General features: G+C 43.5%; 1 protein-coding gene and 1 long non-coding RNA gene across 17 annotated transcripts in view; one reads left to right on the top strand and one right to left on the bottom strand.

Annotated features, from left to right (window-relative positions):
• EPB41L3 (erythrocyte membrane protein band 4.1 like 3) overlaps positions 1-19,291 on the top strand; it is a 245,232-nt gene that overhangs the window by 76,806 nt on the left and 149,135 nt on the right. For 12 of the 16 annotated variants that reach the window (XM_064577889.1, XM_064577884.1, XM_064577891.1 and 9 more), the window contains exon 1: positions 17,243-17,373. The exons of 2 other annotated variants lie outside the window; for them this stretch is intronic. The gene's annotated coding sequence lies outside the window, so the exon portion shown is untranslated. Of the gene's footprint in view, positions 1-17,242; positions 17,374-17,972; positions 17,993-19,291 lie in introns of those variants that run through there. 2 more of the 16 variants (XM_045887009.3, XM_054510356.2) reach the window with 2 other exon arrangements.
• LOC123852744 (uncharacterized) lies at positions 590-18,449 on the bottom strand. The gene is made up of 3 exons (XR_006792995.3): positions 18,256-18,449; positions 10,421-10,500; positions 590-4,974 (listed from the first exon to the last, which is right to left on the bottom strand). It is a non-coding gene; the product is annotated as an uncharacterized LOC123852744 (long non-coding RNA).

Here is a 19,291-nt window from a genome sequence, read left to right as displayed (position 1 = left end):
CCATGGAGCAGGGAGCCCAATGTGGGGCTCGATCCCAGGACCCTGAGATGATGACCTGAGCCAAAGGCAGAGGCTTAACAACTGAGCCACCCAGGCGCTCTGATTTATGTGGTTTTTAACTTTTTATTTTGAAATGATTTTCAACTGAACAGAGGAGTCGTAAAAGTAATACAGAGAGGATAGCCCCTACCCAGCTACTCCTGAGTTTAACAACTTACATAGGCGTGGGATAGTGATCAACACTAAGAAACTGACATTGGCACAATACTATAAACCACAGACTTCGTTTATATTTAGCAATTTTCCAACCAATGCCCTTTTTCTGTTCCAGGATCCATTCTGAGATCCCCCCCTTGCATGTTAGTTGACTTGCTGGGAGCTCCTTAATGTCTTCTAATCTTGTGTTTCTTGGCGCTGACACTTTTAAAGGGTAATGCGTCAGGTGATATGTAGAATGCCCCTCGATTTGGGTTTTTCTCCTGTTTCCCTATGATTGGATTGGGGTTATGCATTTTGGGGGAGAATCCACATAGGTGACGTGCCCTCTCTGTGCAGGTTCACAGCTATGTGACTTGTTACTGATGATGTCAACTTTCTTGGTTAAGGTAGTTTCTCTGCTGGAGATTTTTTTTTTTTTTTTTTTTTTTTTGTAATTAAGAAACACCTGGGGGAAGATATTTTGAAACCATGCGACTTACACTTTCACCCACTAACTTGAGCATTCTCCAGGGAATCCTGGCTGTAGCAATTATTCCTGTGGTTCTGTAATGGTGAGTTTTCTATTTCCTTCGTTCATCCTACAATCATGAGTTGGAATTCTTCTGTAAAGCACAGTTGTGCCTTTTCCTCCTTTTATTTATTTATCCAGTCATTTATTTATAGCAATATGGTCTCATAGATACTTACTTTATTCTTTGGGTTATAATCCAATACTATCCTAATTTAATGTTTTACTTAAATGGTTCCAGCCGTGGCCATCAGGAGCTCGTTCAGATTGGCTTCTGTGTTCTTTCTATGCACCCCAACCCCCTCTAGCGCTATAGGATGCTCCAGGCTAACACATGAAGCAAATTTTTAAAAAGTTATTTACAACTATGTATCACAGTTGAAAAATAAAATTTCTCATTGGACATCTCATTCAGTCTACCACTGTCCTGTCAGAAGCTTGGCACTTCTTATGAAGGATTTGCCTTGTATGGCCCTAAGAAAACCACGGAAGATAGTAAGTTCTCTATTTTTCTTTTCCCCCCAATATAAAGTCTTGGAAATTACTATGTAAAGTGTAGAATGTAACATTCAAGTCACATAATGACGCCTGCCATTTAATTTCCTTTCAATAAATGTGCAAATGTTCCTTGTCCTGATCAGTGTACCTGAACAAATGTAGATTTTTGGAATGGTGCAGCAGGGCATCCTGCAGTGTTCTCTAAAACTTTTAGGATCTGTGTGCTTAATTCCCCTATTTAGATGAACTTGTACTTTACCTGAGGCCCTGCCTTAGTTCAGTAACTGGCTGTCTCTTCCTACAGAGTGAATTAGGTTTGAAAAAGTTAAAATTACAAAGTTACTCTTATCAGGTAGATCATGCTGCCAGAATTGTTTAGTCTTTCTAAATGTTTCTCTGGGGGAGCTTTTTCTGAAAAATTAATTTTAAGGTAGGGATGAGAGTCCTTCACTCTCAGAGCTCCGGAATCTAGATTAGTGTGGATTGGGATGTTCTCCACCCATCAGTCATCACTGTTGCTATGCCATTAATCAAGGCAACCCATCTAATTTTAAATTTAGCTTTAATCAGCTCTTGTGCTATTTCCATTTTTCTATCGCCCATTTATACAAACACCTTAGATTACTTTCAGCATCTCTGTAACTGAGAGTTGCAGAAAAACCTAATCCAGTGCATAGATTCTGGGAGGATTTGTAGGGAGAGGAGTATTTTGGGGAAGGCCAATGGAGGTACATATATTTTCACATTGGGATGGTATCAGAGTGTTTGAGGCAAAGATCAAAATAAGATGAAAAGAAACATTGATGTAAAGTTAGGCTAACTAACATACTCATTCTTTAAAGCCCATAAAGGCAAAATTTTAAATATAAGAAACGTTGTAATAATACAGGTGCAGTATAATGAATTTTCTCTGGTCTTACTAGAAAAGCTGTCAGTTATGTGGCAGATGAAAAATATTTTATTTAGATCACATATAAAGAATCTGAGATAGTAATAAAACCATCAGTAATTCTGTTTAGTCTTCACAGGTTTTCCTGGAGAGGTAACCAAGTAAAAGCTGCATGATTGGCATGAGCTGCAAGAGGGTTTCAAATTAAACCAAATAACCATGAATTTATAAACACTTACATCCAGAAGTTCATTTGCAGATTGATTATTTGGAACTCGGCAGGCATTGTCCCACAGAAAAGACTATTTTAGTGGTTGGCTTCCCAGGTAATTGGACAAAAGCCTATTTCATCCGTAATACACTTAACGTCTGGATAAACTGTAGTATGTTAATGATACCCAGTTGCCATTTTTTTTGCATTGGGGCTGTGAGGCTCCGCCTTTGGGGTTCTACTTCTGGTGGCCATTGAGTTAGCTACAATTTACAGAAAGCCCCAGCGGAACATTCCCTGGCCTCATTCTCATTGTAAGATAGGGGCAAAGGCAGGGCTCTGGGGGCAAAAGCAGACACTTCCCACTGTTGGTACGTACTCCAGGGTCCCCATCACATAGTCTCTCTCATTTTGTATGAAATCAGCATTCTAAATTAGGAAACCAGGGAAAATTCCCCTCTCCATTAATTTGTAAATAGGGCTGTTAATAAGTCCAGACTTAATGATATGAGAACATTCCATGGTGGAAAACATTATCATCTATTCTATTGATCTGCAAATTTAGACTGTGGCTGCCTCATGTCATAAAAATAAAACTGTAGGCAAATATTTTGAAGATCACAAAGTTCTGTACAGGAAAAAAAAAGTGTTTATTCATCTTCATAAGGAGTCTATGCCAAATTATTCTTTTTTGAGGGATTATACAGAAATGATCCTGGAAACTTTCCACTTTAGCAACTGTCATTTAATTAATTTCAGACACTGTGTAATGTTGGCAAGGAAAATCCTCCTAAAGCTCAAAAAACTCATACCTGATGTAGTCTAATTGAATTAAAGCACCACTGTCAAAGACTAAGAACACTTGTAGAATATGAATGTCTCTGTCCTGTTGTGCTCTATCTCAGATAATGACCCTTAGAAAATTAATGTATTTGTACATAAATATTAATAATAGCTAACATTTAAAAAAATTTTTTTAAAGATTTTATTTATTTGACAGAGAGAGCCAGAGAGCACAAGTGGGGGGAATGGCAGAGGGAAAGGGAGAAACAGGCTCCCCGTTGAGCAAGGAGCCCCACACGGGGCTCGATCCCAGGACCCTGAGATCATGACCTGAGCAGGAGTCAGACACAGCCCACTGAGTCACCCAGGCGCCCCTAATAATATCTAACATTTATAAAGTGCTTACTGTGTGCTGGGCACCACTGGAATAGCTTAACATATGTATTTGATTCTTGTGTGACCCCATAAAGAGGGTGATGTGGTCATCCCCACTTTGCGACTAAGATACTGAGGCCCTGAAGGATAATTCACTACCCAGTCAGCAGATTCCAGAACCAGGTTTAAACTCAGCTTTTAAACACCTAGGCTGGGCAGTTTTTATATAATTAAATATAATACATAATTATTCTATGTATCACCAGCTTAAATTCTCCACATAAGCATAATGGTATCTGGATATGAATGCCATTATCTGTTGCTCATTTCCAGGTTTTTATGAGGCTCATTTCTGCTTCCTATTTGAAAGGGTCTCATAATGGTTCCCCTAGGCATTGGGGATTTCTGTACATTTGCAAAGCCCTGTTCCTAGTGGTTTAGGCCCCAGGTTCCATTGATCCTGCATATCTGTTGCAGTGTTCTGTTTTTGTATCAATTAAGAGAAGCTTGAGTATTATGATAAATTTCAAAAAACCCAAATATATCAGAGTGCATTCATTCAAAGGAATGCTAACTTTTTGGAGAGGAGAGATTTCCCAATAAATACCTCTATGCAGATAAGTACAGTTCTACTGTTTACCTGGTTATGACCATGGGCAGTTACCTAACCTCTCTTCTTATAAGATGGGTATAATAGACTTAAGGATAATTGCCCACATGGGGCCTTGGGCAGACAGAGAGACTCCCAGTCTGCCTGGCTTTCCCTCAGCCCATCCCTGATGTCTGATGTAGAAAAAGTCTCGTTTTTCTGCCCTTTAATTTCTCTAACAGGATTAATCACTGACATGCAGAGAGCAAACAAAATCTTGATAGAATGTGTGTCAAGAAGAGTGCCTGGCAGATAGTAAGCACTCAATAAATGACAGTTATTTTTGTGGGTGGAGATGGTTCTGTTGCTCAAGATCTTTTTGGAAGTACTTTGGAAACTTCCTTCCAAATTAGCACTTTAAACTATTCTAAGAATTCTGTGGAGTGTGTTTATAGTTAAAACTCAGGGTTTTGGGGCACCTGGGTGGCTCAGTTGGTTGAGCGACTGCCTTCAGCTCAGGTCATGATCCTGGAGTCCCTGGATCGAGTCCCGCATCGGGCTTCCTGCTCGGCGAGGAGCCTGCTTCTCCCTCTAACCCTCCCCCCTCTCACGTACTTTCTCGCTCTCTCAAATAAATAAATAAATCTTTAAAAAAAAAAAAACAAAAAAACGCAGGGTTTTGTTTTGGTTTGTCTTCGACACCCGATGACTCTGTCTCCGGCCGACCCCCTTATTCATTAGCTTGTGCGAAATCATCTTGTCTCCTTCAAAAAGCCCAATCCATCTTCAACAACATGAGTACTTGCAGTTTTTGAAGTGATTCCCAAATAATGAGGCATATGCTCTTCAAAGAACTTCTCAAATGAGTGCCTTAAAAAATGCTTCTAGCAATGGCTGCAAGACTGGAATGAAAAAAAAAATAACATTTTAGGACCAGCACACATGTTAACATAGATGTTCTTTATTTAAAAAATATGAGGTCTGTTCCCTTCGAACAGATGTGGGTTCCTGCACTTGCCCCATTTCCACTGGGCAGGGTAACCAAGTCAGCAGCCCTAGCAGATAAGCTGTTAAGGGCTCCTGGATGCTTCTTTCCCAGCCCATCTGTGAAGCGGATTTATACGTTCACCGCTCCCCCTCCCACCCCCCAGGGTTGAGAGCCATCATCCTTCACTTTGCCAAGTGGGCTGGTTCTCCAAGGGCACCCCTGCTCAGCTTCTGCATCCTGGAGTCCCCTGAGGTGAGACGGAGGGAGGCGGCCTCAGGGCCCGCCGGGCGGCAGCAGCTGAGGACAGTGGCCAACTCTATTATTGTGAGCTGCCCTCCTAACTGCAACACCATCGTATGACACTTAGACTTACTAAGTGCTTTTTAAATCAATTATTTCATTTAATCCTCTCAATAGTCCTTGAAGCAGGTTTAGTCATTCAGTTTAGAGATGAGAAAGCAGATAAATGGAGATGAAGCCACGCAGCCCAAGCCAAGGTTCGGGTGCTGGCGCACCGCAGAGCCAGTGGGCTGACTCCAGGCCTCCCGCTCGGTCCCCCACGTGGGGCCTTGGGCAGACAGAGAGACTCCCAGTCTGCCTGGCTTTCCCTCAGCCCATCCCTGATGTCTGATGTAGAAAAAGTCTCGTTTTTCTGCCCTTTAATTTCTCTAACAGGATTAATCACTGACACGCAGAGAGCAAACAAGACCTAGTGGTGAAGTCCAGAGGCTGATGCTCTGCTCTGAGGGACAGTTGGGTCATTCTCCCTCCTATACTGGTAGCATTTCTGGTGTCAGATACCCCTACCCCAGCCACACTGCTAGGAAAATGGCAAGGTTTTGGTTTCTCCTCAGTCCATGTTCACAAATAAGACAGATAAATATTTGAGTGCCCTCCGCGAGCCTTACTTAAGTGTCCGAGGCCAGAAAAGCCTTGTTGAGTTGGGATCTATGCTTTTCCTTTTCCCTTGTGTCCCGCAGACGTAGAGAGCCCCTCGCCACCACCTGCGTAGGCAGACGCCTAAGGATTATGGATGGTACTGGTTCCAGTGATGACAGTCCACAGGTGTTTATTTTTCATAAATGTTCACTGAGTGTCTCCCGCATGCCAGGCGGTGTGCTAGCTGGGGACACACTAGTGAGCAGAAGCAACCCCAGTCCTGTCTTATGAAGGGAGATGGGGGTTCCTCCAATAGTCACACACCCGCGGTGCATACCTGCAGTGGGGCGGTGCTGGGACACAGAGGGACCGGTACCGCCAGAGCCCCTGATGAGGATATGTGACCTAGTTAGGTGGTGGAAAGGTGACCAGTCTGCCCAGAGCAGGGGGAGGGGTCTGGTTCAGGATCCTGGAGAGAACTCAGGGTGTTGAAGCTGCACTAAGAAGGTGTTGTCCTCGCCCTGGGAACAGTGGGAAGGGAGTGTGCTAAGCAGGGGCCACAGCATTGGTCTTACATCTCTGAGAGTTTACACATGTCCCACATCCCCATGTCCGGGCAGGGCGTGGAGTGAGGTGGGGGAGGGGAGGCTGGATTAGAGACCAGACAAGAATTTATTATAGAACAGAGGGCAAGGAGGAAGCGATGTGGACAGATCCGGGAGATTAAGGTAGAAGGCAAAGGACTTGGTAATAGATCTGATAAAGGGGTTGAAGGAAAGTAAGGTGCCAGGAAGATACCAGGGTTTCTAACTTCCATGACTGAAGATTGGTGGTGTCATTCACTAAGCTCTCTAGTACCTAGCGCTAGGGATTTTTTCTTTTTCTTTTTTTAAAGATTAATGTGCCATGCTACTCATTCTGGGACATACAAATATGAGTAAGAGATAATTTGCACCCTCACAGGGCTTGCAATCTAGCAGTGGGGTTGGAGGGAGTGGTTTAGATATTCTGTCTCCTAAAATTTGTTTAAATTATGGCTGTTGCATAAAGTTGGCAATGGTAAATACACAGACACTCCTTCCAGGGGGTGGGAGGCCTTAGAACTTGGGTGCTCTGGCAGAGGAAGAGGCTGGGGATGAGGAGACATTCTTGGCAGATGAGGGAATGGCCTGGTGACCTTGGAAAGACACCATGAAACACTGAATAAATCCTTAATGCAGACCAAATGGAAAAACACAGTATGGGCTTCAAGCTTGAAATTACAGAATCGAAAACTCATCTTTCATGGGCATGCCAAGTGCAATCAAAAGAAGTGAGCCATTTATTGGGCACAAGTGGGATGAGAGTGATTTGTGAAGACAGAGGGTACGTTACAACTTCTTTTCCTCCAGCAGCCTCTTAAATTCACTGCCTGATTGTTGCTAAATCTTTATAAGTATCACCATGGCAACCATTGATATGAAAAATAATATTAGCCTGGACACTTCCGCTTCGGTTGATCTGACATTTTCCACCGCAGTGGTCAATTTCATTGTTTGTGCAGATGACTAAAGAGGGTCCTGCTTGGATCCTGTCATAATTTCTTTTGTCCCGAGAAGATAAGTGCTGGTTAAATCCACTCTGATGTTAAGAAATGACCCAGTGGCATTTTGGGAGGGGTGGCTTTACCATTGTTTCATCTCTGAGGACGTGGTGGGAGATGCACCCAGCTGGCATCATCTGTGTTGGTTCAGGGGTGAGGCTGGGGAGTCCTGTTGGGTGGTTGGGAGATTTTGCCCAAATCAGTTCCACCAGTGGCTGTGGAGGAGGTATACTGCATAGAACCATGCACATTCTTTTATCATAGGCCCACCGTTCTTATAGTTTCTTCCTTCTGAATCTCTTCCTTCTGGTGTCTCATCCCAATCCTGGGCACCTAACTCCTCAATTCTGTATTTTCTCAGAGTCTCACATTTTATAATCCCTGCTGCTTTCTTCATCCTTTCATCCAACAAATGTACAATGAATGCCTTCCCTCTGCCAGGCACCATTCTAGGCAACTGGGTCACCAGTGAAGAGGAGCCCAGAACCCCTGCCTTTGTGGGACTTAATTGAATGGCAGGAGACAGACAATAAACATGATAAATAAGGAATTGACAGGTATGTTAGGTGATAAGGGGGTAGGAGTGCTGGGGTAGCCTGGTCACAGGTTTAATAAGATTATCAGGGTAGGCCCCTTGGAGAAGGTGACACATGAGCAGACGTGAAGGAGATGAGGATGTTAGCATGAGAGAAGCCCGGCTTGTCTGAGGACCTGCAAGACCAGAGTGAGAGAGACAAGGAGTATGGCCGGGAGATGTGCCCAGATGGTGGGGTCAGATGCCCTGAGGCTGGATGATGCAGGTCCGGAGGGGGGCTTTGAACATATGTGACTGACGTGATCTGGCTAGTTCTAGTAGGATCACAACACTTGTCTGGAGAATGACTAGAAAGGACTCACGGTGGCAGAAGAGAGAGATGTGATGAGGCTGTTGCAGGAACCAGGCGGGGGATGGTGATGGCTTACACCAGACTGCTAGTGGCAGGTGTGAAGCGAAGTGGTCATATTCTGGATATATGTTGAAGGTAGGGCCACTAGGATTTACCAGGGGGCCAGAACATTCCCCTTTGGTCTTTTTCTCAAGTTGTAAACGGTAGAATAGTCTTCCTAGTAAAATAGATACATATTTATATAAGGATTCCACACATGCTACCACTTTTTAAATGTAGTATTTCCTTTCCTGTAGAGGAAATTCCAACTGAACATATGGAATTGTATAAGAACAACTTAGCATCATGGTTAAGAGTGCAGGCTGCAGAATAAAATTGACTGGTCCCGGATGTGTGACCAGGGACAAGTTAGTTAGCGGCTCAGCTGCCTCAGTTTTATCTTCTCTAAAATGGGGATCATAAGAGTTCCCGCCTCATAAAACTGTGAGGAAAAAGAGAAAATATACATATGAAGCACTTAAAAATGTGTGGTCCATAGTGTATTAAAGAAAAATTAATAATAATGATTTTATTAGCATTTGCCCTAAGTTCTTTTAGTGGCTTCTTAAACTTATAAATGACCTGAATATTTTTTCTATATTAGTATTCTTAGGGACTTTTAGTTCTCTAAAATGCCCATGGTAATGGAAAGTCATTCCTTAACTCAGTGCTACTCTGCCTTCCGAGCTGATGCAATGTTTGCTCGTTGCAGTGCACTATTGTACTGTAAAATTGTGTGTGTGTGTGTGTGTGTGTGTGTTTGGCTCTCTAGTGAGAGCTCTTCCATGTCCAGCTGAGGAATCAGATCACCCCAGACCATCCTAGCTCTACCAGTCATCGTGTCTCCTTGAACACATTGTTGAACCTGCTTCTGCCTCATTTCCCCATTCTGTAAAATAGGGGTGATCATAGAATCTATCTCACAAAGTTCTTGTGATGGTAAAATGAGGTAGTCTCATAGAACAAGGGCTCGTAAAACAGCTCCTTGCACAAAGTAAATGATCAATACATTTTGACTCTGAGTAGAAATAATGATCCCTCGGCTGGGCACCACGATGTCGTATCTCAATGTCTGAACCGCCCCCTCCCCCCCTCCCCCGCCCGGGGGAAAGTCGCTAGCTCCCATTCATAAAACATTAAGATTAGGTTTATTTAGACATGATTCCCTATAGACCCCCTCTAATTTTTTCAGGTATTTTTATCTGTTTCATCAAAAAGTACATGCTGGGACCTTCTATTATTTATTACCTAAGATAAACCTGAGTGCGTATGTGCATTTTCTCTATCTCACACAAGAACTTGGAATAAAACCATGAATGATATTTTTTCCTCTGGAGAGTTTGAAGAGTTGTTGAAATCCTAGTCATGATATTTAGTGTGTTATGAGTTCTTTATGCCTGTTGTTAAATATGCCATCATTTTATTGACACATTACAATGAAGTGGGCAGCCAGCTACAGTAATAGGCTTCCCCTAAGGAGTGTGAGTACCAACAAATCTGATGGCGGGCAATGCCCAGGAAACCAAACGTGTGTTCAAACACCAGCTAGCTTTATAGAGGATGATGGGTGCATGCATGCTTAATCCAGTGGCTGCTATCAAGTACTTCAGGCAATTTTTTTTTTAAGGATATAAATAGGTAGTCAATATCTATTAATTGGTTTTTATTAAGAATTTATATTAATTCTATTAACATTTACTTTTACGGCGTCTTGCTTTTGAGGAATTATTAATGTTCAGTTTTGTGATTTGTACTCCTGTTCTTCCACTCTACCTACACACAAAAACCACTTGGAAAAGGTCACCAAATACTGATACCTGAGGCTCTTTCTAAAGGTTGTGATCTAATTGAATTGGGATAGATCTCAAGCATCAGCATTTTAAAATTATATTTTAATATGTCAAATGTATACAGAGTAAAGAGAATTATAATAATAAGCCCATATGGATCTATCACCCAGGCATGATACTCACCTTCAGTTGTGGTTTTTTTTAAGTGTTCCCTTAGGTGATTCTTCTAATGTACAGCCATGGTTGAGAACCATCATGTTGTTCTAGTAAAATAGAAAATGGAAGGAGTATTTCAATGGATATTGATAAAAGAACAGCTAAAATTTGCCCAAGGCCACATAATGATTTTATCGTCTAGTACTCTGTTCATTGGGCTCTAATGGTGTCCATGAACGTATATGTGATACAGTAGGTGTATGCCTGCTTGATTTTGTTGAACAGTGGAATAATTTGGAAATGGGCATTGGAACACCTGGAAAAAATTTAGTAAAAGGCTTGAAAAAATAATGGTTTCCTATTCAGAATCTTTATACCTTGACTCAACATCATTCTCAGCCACCTAAGGCCACTCAGTAAAACCTGGCTCAGAGATAAGAAAGGTCTGATGAGCAAGGGTGGGACAAGTAGATTCGACTGATGAATTAGAGAAACATGTGGGAGGGGAATAGAGGTGGATATTGTCATCAGATTTACAGAGAAAAAGCACTAAACCAATGACAAATCAATCTCAAACTATAACAAAGAAGTTTTCTAGGCTATTCTGTAACATGTAAATATATATCTATCAGTGTATCTTAATGAAGTCAACGTTTGAGTTTCTACCTCAACAGTGAAGAATTGTGGACAATTCCTGGTTCCTGAGTGGCAAACACATGGAAAGCAATTTGATCTCAGAGTTGGACACAACTTTAAATATGACGTTGCCTAAGTGCCCACCTGACAGAGGACTCTGCTCTAGGGCCATACTGACATTATGGTATCTCCTTGAACATTCTAGGTAGAGAGCCTACTGCGCATAAGACAACCTGGTCCATATTACATTAGCAGTCCTTTTATTGAGCTGAAATCTCGTTCTTTAACATCCTTTTACCCAAAGAAACTATTTCTGGTGCCCCCATGTTGTCTTGCTACTTAGATATATGTAGGCATAATGCTAGAATAACATTTTTTCATGCTTATAGATCTCATCAACTATAAAATTAAAAGAACCTTACAAATCCATATGAAAAATGTAAGACCCTTACAATAAAATTATCATTAATTTAATGGGATTAATGATATTGTTTTTCTGAACAAAATTCCTCCTCTAAGGGGGTGTCTGTTTGCATATGTATGTTATACCAAAAGGTATTAATAAAGTCTCTATTTGCAGGGTTTGAGATTGTCAAATCTCACACTTAACCAAAACTGCCAGCAATTAGTTCTCCATTTCCTGTTTTAATGAGACATCCCTTGGCAACTTTGTAAAGATGTTTTGTGCACTTGGAAATTAAGGTCAGAGTTGTAGTTTTACTGCAATCTTCAGTAAATGGGCATCTAATCCAATTATTGCTGGAATTGGGTACAGAACAATCTTTCATTGTTATTTATTACTATACTTACTGCTAATGAACTGCTGTTGCAAATTGATGCATACGACAGGATCCAAGCAATAACTCTTCTTGCAATATGTATACTGACTTGTAGTGTAGACTCCCTTTAGTTCTGCTACTTATATGGCTGAATGAGGCTAACCTCCTACCACTCGTCTCTGTTCCAACTTCTATGAAACATCTGAGTACACTAACTTTGTTCCCTGTGGGATTATTGTTGTACACTGGTCTCCTGGATCCTGGGGACCTTGTTAAAAGTGCCTGCTCTCTGGACCCCAGAGGTTCTGATTTGCTTAGTCTAGGGCTGGACCCCAAGAATAGGTTATATTAACAAGCACTCTGAGTGCTTCTGATGTAAATGGTGTGAATACTTCTATCACTTTCCAAGATTATTGTTGACATGGAAATATAAAATTTAAGCTCTTTACAAACAACCTGGATTGAGGAACCCTGGCATCCTTCTCAGATTTGTATCATCTGCAGATAAGCCCACCTTGCATGTTCCAAGTTCCTGATAAACATCTTCAACAGGAAAAGAGTCAGTAGAGGAAGCTTTTTAACAAAATGGCTTTGACTTATTAAATGCCAGATTTATTACAAGGAACACAGATATTCTAGATGGTATTTTCATTGATTCCCAGAACATTCTGGAAGCTGTGGACTAGAGTGGAATCACATTTGTAGGTTGTACCCACACTGTTAAAGTAAGCAAGTACAGTGAGGTAATTAGAAAGAAAAAAAAAAGTGCTAGAAAGTAGGGATCAAATTAAGAAGCAAAGCTGACAATTTTTTTTGGTGTAGTCATAGCTGTACATTTCTTAGTTTATAGGTTAACTATGGCATGTTTGCCTGAAGAGAGAGTTAATAAACGAGACATCTGAATGTGTCTTATTACCCATTTTTTTCTTCTTCAGCTAATTCTTTTTTTTTTTTTTCCTTCAGCTCTTTCTTATTGATTGCTGTTAAAACAAAATATAATAGCTGGTTAGGATTATTTACAACTTTATAGGAGAATGAGAGGCTTGCTGGCATTTATTTTATGTCTTTTGGGGGAAAGTGATTGAAATGTTAAGTGTCTTAGTAAAACCTAATACTGATCATGTTTGGGATATCACTGTGGTCTCAGATGATGAACAGTTTGGGAGTTGAATTTAGTAATTTTATAGATTACCAACTTCCATTCTTTGTATTTTGCCATTATATATATACTGGCCAAATATAAAATAGTCTTAATGGATTTCTATTTTTACTCAAGGGGAGAAGAGAATTGAGCATTTAAACTTTATAAAGAACTGAGGATTAGAATAACCTTAATTTTTTTTGTTAAAATTATTCTATTTAAAAGGGCTGAGATTTCTAAAATATACTTGAAATGGAAAAAAATTTTAAAAAATCCAGTAAGTGTATATTTTAATACAGTGGAATTTATACAATATGTATTGGTCCCACCTTTATGACCTGTATTTTTATACAAGTATAACCTAAAGAGAGAGAGGAGGCAAATAGGAAATTCTGATGAATAGGAATGATTTTTTAAAATGATGTGTAGGCATGTCTAAACTTGTTCCCTCTCATGTGTACATATTTTTGTACATTTTATGCTGCGTTTATAATTATGGGTGGTTTTTTACTTCATTTTGCATCTGTGCTCTGCATGTATACAGACCCCTGAAATGATGTATACAAACCCTGAATGAAGAGAGCATCTGGAAGCGTTAATGAGCTATAAACTTGACAGTATTCTCAAGCCCTAGAAACTCTTAAACATATTTTTATTTCATAAGAATAAGCTTGCTACTTTTGAATTAAGCATTCATCCCCATATTTCTCTTATTTATGGTCCCCATAAGGCCGTGGCGAAAGACTTTGTGTCCTGATTTCAAGGACTTAATATGCAATGGAGGTGCCTGACGTGATCCTGAACATACAAGATGTCCAACTAGTTACTCCAAGTGTTGTTAACATCCTACTAAGGCATCTTAGGCTGAAAAACAGTCAACTTAAAAGTACTGGAGAATATGGACATTTTTAAAAAGACCACAGTGCTTTATGTGACAGTAGTCTGAGGTTGTCAAAGAGGGCAAATGAGTGTTGCATGCCTATTAAGGTAGCCACCTTTGTAGGGTTTGGTTAGGCTTTCAAGATACTCTTCTAATGCTGACGCTGAAAGGCAAAGTTCCGATGTAGTCACTGGCCAGGTTCTGCACCATTTCTTTCTGGAGTCTTGTTGATGAGGCTGACAATATGACACAATCTGCAAATTCTGCCTCTGCCTTGGCTATCAGGTGGGAATTACGTTGCAGTGCAGGCAGCAGAGTACCAGTACCAATGAGTCAGCACGCTGTTGGCACCTGGGGCTCGGTGGAGCTTTGGGGGACATCCTGTCTCTGTGGTTTGGGATGAAGTTCCACACATGCATTATCTTACCAGAAGTTAGCTATGCTCCCTTTCTCTGTACCATGGCTAGAATTCTAGATGGCTTGTTGGCCTTCAGTAATATATTTTGTATACAACAGAATAATTTCAGAAAGCCCGTAAATAAGAATAATGTTGTAAGGTAAGCCTTAGTATGGTGGTTGAGACCAGAAAGGGCATCATGAGACCTAGGCTGGAGTCATGGAATCCTTCCCCACATATCATGGATTATTTCAGTATTTGCCATGTAGATATAATAAAGCAGAAATCTGATAAACTGGGTTCAATCTGCACTGGCTCTAGGACTGTGTGAAAAGCATTCCCTTGACCCAAGGACTACTTTTCTAAAACTTACTGAAAAAGCACCAGAAGGGGTTTCATACTGGTAAGAATAAAGAATTCTCTGGGGCTATAGGAGGCTTCATTTTTGTTAGTGAGAGGAATGCAGGGAGGAATTAAGTCTTTATGAAAGAAAGCAAATCCAACTGTAATGGGATCATCACCTTGCCTTCTACTTAATTTTGTTACTTTCCTTCTCTTTTCCATGTAGAAAAGCTCATAATTAAATTTCCTGATAAGAGTTAAAAAGGTTTTTCATTATTGCTTTTACTCAGCAGGTAGAGATGTGATAATGTCGTTTTATTTTATAGGCCCCTAGTACTTTTGAAGCATAAGAATTTCGGAATTAATCTCTTATTTTATACAAGAGGAAACTCAACTCTCAAATATAGTGACAACTTAGTTCATTAGCCAACATCCATTCATTTAGCGAAAATGTTCAGTGCTTGGCTTGCAATGTACTCAGTGAGGCACTGTGGGGAGACAGAGATGACGACGAGAGGCTCCTGCATGATATTAATAAGGTAGAAGAAAAAGGATTTATTACAGAGATGTGAGCAAGTTACTGGTAGAGCTCTGTGCTGCTCACAAGTTTTTATTTGGCATTTCTTTTCTCCATATCTGTGCCAGGAAAGTCAAAAAAGAAGAGCTGAAAGCCTTGGTCAAGCCCAAAGATTTTCATAGTATTACTTCCCAGATTTACTATTAAACTATGAAGCAGTATGGTTTTTACTCCAAATTTTGAATTCATGGAATATTCAGATAATTAGCGAGGTACTTCTAACTTGTAAAAAATAGTATTTAGTATTCTAACATTTTCTCCCAAGAAAATAGACATCTGTACATTTTTGCTGATTTTCTCCATCACCAGAAAGATTAAGATTCATGAATCAGGGAGAAAACAGTTTGCTTTCAATTAAAAAAAAGTAGCAAAAATATGGCAATAAAATGAATGAAAATATGAAGCCATCTGTGTCTGAAATGATAATGCCAGCTTAGTGTTTGTTGTAAACAATACAGTTTGTTCAAGTCCACTTTTTTTTTTTAAAGATTTTATTTATTTATTTGACAGAGACACAGTGAGAGAGGGAACACAAGCAGGGGGAGTAGGAGAGGGAGAAGCAGGCTTCCCGAGGAGCAGGGAGCCCAGTGCAGGGCTCGATCCCAGGACCTTGGGATCATGACCTGAGCTGAAGGCAGACGCTTAACGACTGAGCCACCCAGGCGCCCCGTTCAAGTCCACTTTTAAAGGAGAGTATTTAAGTGTACACACAAACAAGGAAAAAAACCCTTTCTTCATTCACAGATCTTATATGACACACACACAGCCATATAGGTACAAATGTGAGATGTGTATATATGTCTGTAATATTCCTGTGGCCTGATAGAAAATTAATATAGGTAATCCCCAAATCTATCTTCCAGTATTTGAACTATCACCATTATCTGTCGCTTGACAGTTCAGGTCCTTGTTACCTGTGGTACTTGGAACAATGCCACAATCCCTTCCTATATCAGCTCCTTGTATTTGCCCCTCCATTCTCCAAGTCACCACATTATTTTTCCTTTAACAAAACTTCAGCCACGTTTTCTTGCTTAAAATGTCCCAAAGGTGCACATCTTCTACTGAATACAGCTTCACAAACTCCATAGCAACATAGTAACCATGGTTTTCCAATTTTCTCTCCCATGCAACCAGAAAAATGCCCCCTCCCCTTTTCTATTGCCTTTGCCCTGTCCTAAAAACCCAGGCCAAGTCTCCCCAATTCCAGAGGCTTCACTGACAGACCCAGCCTACTAATCTCTGCCTCCTATTCTGCACCACATCTTTGGCACCCAATAGTAAATGCACTATTTTTGTGAATCCATCCTGCCACCTTGAGTGGCTGAGCTCCTGAAAGGGTGATCAGGACTATTTAAAGAGGGCCTTAAACATTTTAATATATATGAGTTGGTTACTTGATTAGAGCTTATTGTGAGATGACCTGGAATAATTTCTTTCACCTGTAAATCAGAGCGTGAGCACCCCCCCCCCCCCCAATTTCAGCTGAAAGCCTGATCAATGACTTACTCCCCTGATAGACTGGGAAGCTTGGGAGACCACCTGTAACTGGATCTTGATGGTGGAGAGAAAGGAGAAAATGGGAAGGAGGGGGCTGCCGAAAGACAGGAAACCTCTTCCTTCAACCTTTAATTCAGGTGTTCCCTACTAACTTGATATTTCTTGAACACCCACCCTGCGCAAGACGCCGCCAATTTGATTATTTTTTTCTTTAAAAAAGAAAAACAAACAAACAAACACTGCAGCCCCTGAGCCAGTAAATTACTCACCTGATGGCCAGGAACACCCTCCCCCCTCCCCCTTACAGGGGGTGTCTGGGAGGCATAAGGAATGGGACAGAAAGCCTGGGCTGTAATCTAAAGTGGAAATCCAAAGTCTAACGCTATTGGCAACGGTCTCGAGGCGTTGTCCCTGAGCCAGACCCTGCGCCAGGATGGAGAAGCCTGTTACAACCTAACTGTCCTGGAGTGCTGCGGTGGCCCCCTCCCCCGCAGCTGGGAGGCGACGGCAGGACAGGGTTGGCTTTCTCTGCGCCGGCTCTGGGCGTGTGCCCCCGCCGCAGCTCCGCGGAGCCTCCAAGCCGCCTGCAAAGGGGGGCGGGGAGCGGCGGCGATCAGCCCGCGTCTGCGGCTTCCTCCCCACGCCGGAGCCTCCTGCGCACAGCCGGGAGGACGCCAGCCCGAGCCTCGTCCCCACGCCGCGGCGCGCGGGCTGCCTGCCCAGCCGAGGTAACTTTTCTGGCAGCCGGAGCGGAGGGGGGCGGGGATCCGAGGGGGTCTCCGGTTTGCGAGGCGCGGAGGACTAGCGGGAGGCCGGGGGCGAGGCGCGCGCGGTGCGCGGCTGACGCGTGGCTCCCGCGCCGCACGGCCGCCCGAACCGCGGGAGCCCAGCACCCGGCCGGGCCCTGGGACCCGCCCGCCCTCCGGCCGGGACCCCCGCTGGGCCGGGCCAAGCCGGTGCGCTGCGCCCCCCGCCGGGGACGTGCCCGCTCCGCCCGCAGCGCTGCAGCATCGGCTGGGCGGGCGCGCGGAGCCAGAGCATCGGCCTCCGGCCTGGGGGCCTTCCCCGGAGCCCTGGCAGGGAGGGGCGGCGCGACCCCCGCGTCCCTTAAGTGCCAGTTTGCCCAAATCCCCCGTTTGGGGCGCCATGTTTTAAGTTACCCCTGGGCCGGGGGCGGGGGCGAGGGCGAGGCGGGCTGCGCAGGGAGGGGCGGGGGACCGGGGGCGACACTGCGGCGCCGCCCGGGGCGGTTGCCGGCGGGCGGGAGGGGCCCTGCGCCCAGCGCGACGCGGCTGCGGGGTCGTCCCGGGTGCCCGGCGCGGGCGGGCGCGGCGCGGGGCCGGTAAGGTGCGCTCGCCGCAAAGCATCCCGGCTCGGCAGCGGGCCGGCCGCTTTTATGTAACTTGTCTCCTTCCCCGAACTGGGGCGGCGTCCCCTCGGACGGCGGCGGGAGCTGCAGCCCGGCCGCTGAGGGAGGAGGGAGCGTCCTAGAGAGGTTGCTCCTGGCCCGGCACCTGCGGCGTTCCTCGCCCCAGCCTGCGCTCCCTTGGCCCCCCGCACAAAAGCCGGAGCGCGGGGAGGCGGAGGGGCCGGGGAGCGGCACTGCTCACCTGGCGCCCGCGGGGCTGCGAGCTGCTTCGGGAGGTGTCTGCGAGGGCGGCTTTGCGGCGCGTGGGGGTGGGGAGGCCGGGCCATCGGACCGCGGGAGTCGTGGTCTCGGCCAATTCCAGGCGGGTGTTTCCCCGCTCCTGCTGCGGGGCCTGGCTTTCTCGGCTTTTCCCTCTCATCTTGCCCTACTTCTTCCCCTCCCCCTTTCCCCTCTGCCCTCCAACCTCTTCCAAGTTCATGGCTTCTGCAATGCGGTGGGTGTGGTTACCTAGTAAATTGTAACTGGTCCCTTGCAGTGGGAGCAGTCTTTCCTTTTGGGGTTTTATATTTACGGATCCAAAGTTTTCTAGGGTTTTCTCCTCCAGTTGCAGCCCAGGGTTAAAGCTGGAAAGAGATTGTTGGAGAACTAACAGAATGATAAAGAAAACATGTGGTATTAATTACGTGTGGAGGCTGGGCTGGGAAATCCCGAGAGGGCAAGGCAGTCCTGCTAGTGCAGTGCTTCCATTACGTGTTTAAGTTGGTGTTTCAGTGTTTTTACATTAGTCTTGCAGTCCTGCAGAACTGCTTTTGCAGATATCCTGCCTGACCTTTTTGGGGGCCCATTTTAGGCTCTCAGAGGCAGCCAGGTGTCCTGGAGTTTCCCTTGGAAGCGTGAACATTCCTAGTAGAAGAGTCATCACACTAAGTGCTAAAAACATTCTTTTGGGGGTCTTAGTCTGATGTTTAAAGCCTCAAGAAATCCAAAATTATAAAATTCCACTTCTATCTGGGAGCCCTGGATCCAGCACCAATTACTGCAAATTAAGCAAAAAAAGCCCCATTAAGAAAGGGAAGCACCTCAAGCTTGAGTAAACTCTGGGGAGTGGGGAGGCGATTTATACCTTGGCTCTAACAGGGTTTTTAAAAAATGTATCTTAATTTTGGTTTCAAACTTTTAAAACTTAAGTTGGAATAATAAAATTGTGAGAGGAAATAAACTGAGATTGAGAAACAGTAACTTTAATTTGTTAATTTCACAAGGCACTGATGAAAAAA

Source organism: Mirounga angustirostris, unplaced genomic scaffold, assembly GCF_029215605.1.
Source record: "Mirounga angustirostris isolate CCGP_5_RB_7025 unplaced genomic scaffold, mMirAng1.0.hap1 SCAF_14, whole genome shotgun sequence".
Classification (NCBI taxonomy): Eukaryota; Metazoa; Chordata; class Mammalia; order Carnivora; family Phocidae; genus Mirounga; species Mirounga angustirostris.
This window is presented reverse-complemented; position numbering and strand designations above follow the sequence as displayed.